The sequence below is a fragment of the Triticum aestivum genome, chromosome 1B (assembly GCF_018294505.1).
Source record: "Triticum aestivum cultivar Chinese Spring chromosome 1B, IWGSC CS RefSeq v2.1, whole genome shotgun sequence".
Lineage (NCBI taxonomy): Eukaryota > Viridiplantae > Streptophyta > Magnoliopsida > Poales > Poaceae > Triticum > Triticum aestivum.
In genome coordinates this window covers 235,619,381-235,622,369 of record NC_057795.1, presented here as the reverse complement: position 1 = coordinate 235,622,369, position 2,989 = coordinate 235,619,381, and the positions used below count along the sequence as shown (strand labels likewise).

Below are 2,989 nucleotides of genomic sequence, written 5' to 3'. Positions count from 1 at the left end.
TGCTGGGCATACTTTTAGAATCAATTTTTTTAGTAAAACACCTGCCTATCAAAAGCCTTGGGTCTTCCTCAGTTTTATAGTCTACAGTTCGTTAACTGAAAGTGAAGATAGATATTGGGTCGGGACCAGCTGAATCTTGGATCAGAAAGCAAGTGGAATGAAACATCAATCTATCCTAAGCCGTTTGAGGTGATGGAGTTCGGAGGCGCTGCTCGCTGAAGGTTGATAATATTACTGGACATTCAGTTGTCTGAAGCAAAGAATTTTTTTCAACCCTTTCTCAAAAGGAAAAATCAATGTGACCACATGAACAAGAGATAGAAGATGAGAGTTACAATCAAGATGTAGGCCGTGTCAGTCAGGCTTGTTCTGCGCATTGGTAGATGGCGGCGCCAAAGCTGGGGCGGGGGAGTCTGCGCCTCCACTACAGAATGTGATATGCACTGGACGTCACCAAACGATCTCCGGGGACGATGGAGCGATGGTGGCTTGGCCAATTAAAGATCCCCTGTTTCCGGTATCCGGCCACCCTTGTTCTTTTACCAGTGTTGCTGGTAGGCCACCGATGACAACTGACTGTTGTAAGAGGAGCAGACACAATCCTCAGCCTCCAACACAAAGTCAATCCATCACAAATGCTACCAAAATAAGCCACATGCTTTTTTCTGACACTACAATGCAGAAACTACTAAAACCAAATTCATGTTGCTATCTGGATGCACAACCAGGAAAATGGGGAATTACCTCTTGGTACAACCAGGAGCTTCAGGATTTACTTTGCCTGTTAATTCCACCGACTATATTGATGTAGCTCCTTTACTTGCCGAGTCTATTCCTCTGCTGCTGCACGAGCATAAACAACAGTAAGCGATTTAGCCAATGTGAAGTCATTGTTTTACTTGCACCTATCTTAAATCGAAAGTGCAGAAAAAACTCAACTATGCACATCAGCAGAAATCATCATCAACAAAGCCATAATGTAGTGCCATGGGAAGCAACACCAAATAAAGCATCATCAGTTCATATATGTAAGAAAAAGTATGCTAGCAAGCAACACTACTGCTCCCAAAACTGTAACCGTCGAGTGCCGCCAGATACGTAAACAACAACCATTGTTTCATCGCTTTGCTCGCACATCGGACATACATGCCTTTGCCCAAACACCAGGAAAAGGTGTGGGCACTGTCATCCTTGAATCTAAGGACAACCAAAAATACCAGATCAATCTCCATGCCCAACATAATCAGGAAAATCAGGTGAGTATTTCCTCTGTCGATCTGCTCGCTCTGCTCAACCACGGGAGCCAGCAGAGCCAGAATAGGGGAGCTTGTGTGCGCAAAAGTCAACTCCATAGCAGGTCATGAGCCGGCGAGCAGTGCCCCGAGGAAGTGGAGATGGAGGTACCAGGGAGAGGCGGCGGTATCCTTGCGCACAGCAGCACGGGGCGGTGGCGGAGATCCTGCGAAAGGCATGGAGGTGACGAGGTGACTCCCCGGCGGGTTCGCGCACAATTAGGGTGTCCACCGGCGGGCGGCGTGCTGCAAGGAGCCGGCAGGCGAGGCTTCGTCAAGGATATTGACCGGTGTCGAGGGACTACGATGGTGACTGGGGATGGGAGAGGGTGGCAAGGGTTGCCGGGATCGGAAGGATGGAGTGCGGCTGCCGACGGAACCCTAGAGTCGGGGCGTCTCGCGTTCTCGTAGGGGAGACCGGGAAAGAGAGGCCTGTAGAATCATTTTTATTTTTCACATTACAGATGAGAGTGCGGGTTGAATTATTAAAAACACAAGGACTTACTTGCAAAAATGGCACGACGGTGAACCCAAAGAGTCAATCTGTGCTTTATTATTACTAGGAAAATTGCCCGTGCGTTGCAACGGGAGAATAAAAATCGACGTGCTTTGTGGTAAAGCAAACATCAATTATCATTAATCAGGCTGGAGAGATAGAGGTTAAGTATGACGATGACAAAAATCATGAATCAATTAAAATAGGACTCTTTGGGGCGCCAGATTAACTATTGTACTATCACCAGACAATAAAAATGTTGTGCATGCAACACTTCCAAAATAATTTTACCTAGATATAATTATTGATGTTCCTTCATAGCATTAATGTTTGGGGCAAAAGTGTGTATAAGGTGGTTGTCAAGTTCCTTCATACCACATCCAATACGCAGCCCTCTTTAGGGACTTCAAGCATGGCATCCTTTTCATGATCCGGAACAGTAGTATTATTAAGATTAACTAAAGACTCTATTGTCATGACACGTATATACCTGTGTTTTGGCGTTGATGGTTCATTATGCACTTATATGAACCGGAATCAATTGCGTCGAGAGACAATTTATTTGATATTTACTTTACTGAACATGCAAGCATATATGTTTTTGTTGTGTGTGCCCTACTTTGTGTATATATGTTAGGTCAACTCCAACAGGCGACCCCAAACAGAAGTCTATTTTGTCCGGATTTTGTCATTTGGTTTGGGTAAAGGAGCACCGTTAGGCCTCTTTGCAGACGCGTTGGCAGTGCGTCCAACGCCGACGACGCATTTGGTCCGCTCGGCCGGACGGCCAAATGTAGACAATTTTTATTCTCAATAATATAGTTTCAGAACCGAATAAAAGCACTCATTGCATATAATTTACAACCAAATAAATTACATAGTGTCATAATAATAAATAATTTAAATTCCGGATATACAAATATAGCAACCAAATTTGATTTGTGTCCGTTTCACCTCAAACGGACGCGGTCGGGTGAAATGGGTCGCTCATTGAATTTGGCCTTAGTTCAACTTTTTTATCTAATACTAATCCATAAACAGAGTAAAATTGAACCTTAAAACAAAAGTAATTCTGCATGCTAACACACGGTATGATGGACTCGGAGACTTTAATCGTCAACCTGCGCTAGCTAGCTCCCTCGCAAAAAAATAAATAAGAACATGCGCTAGCTAGCTGTCACACATCGGCTTGCCTAGAAGA

General features: G+C 44.5%; 1 long non-coding RNA gene across 1 annotated transcript; it reads right to left on the bottom strand.

The window, feature by feature from the left end:
• Positions 1-212: 212 nt before the first annotated feature.
• Positions 213-1,732, bottom strand: LOC123117477 (uncharacterized). The gene is made up of 2 exons (XR_006457386.1): positions 745-1,732; positions 213-576 (listed from the first exon to the last, which is right to left on the bottom strand). It is a non-coding gene; the product is annotated as an uncharacterized lncRNA (long non-coding RNA).
• Positions 1,733-2,989: the final 1,257 nt, after the last annotated feature.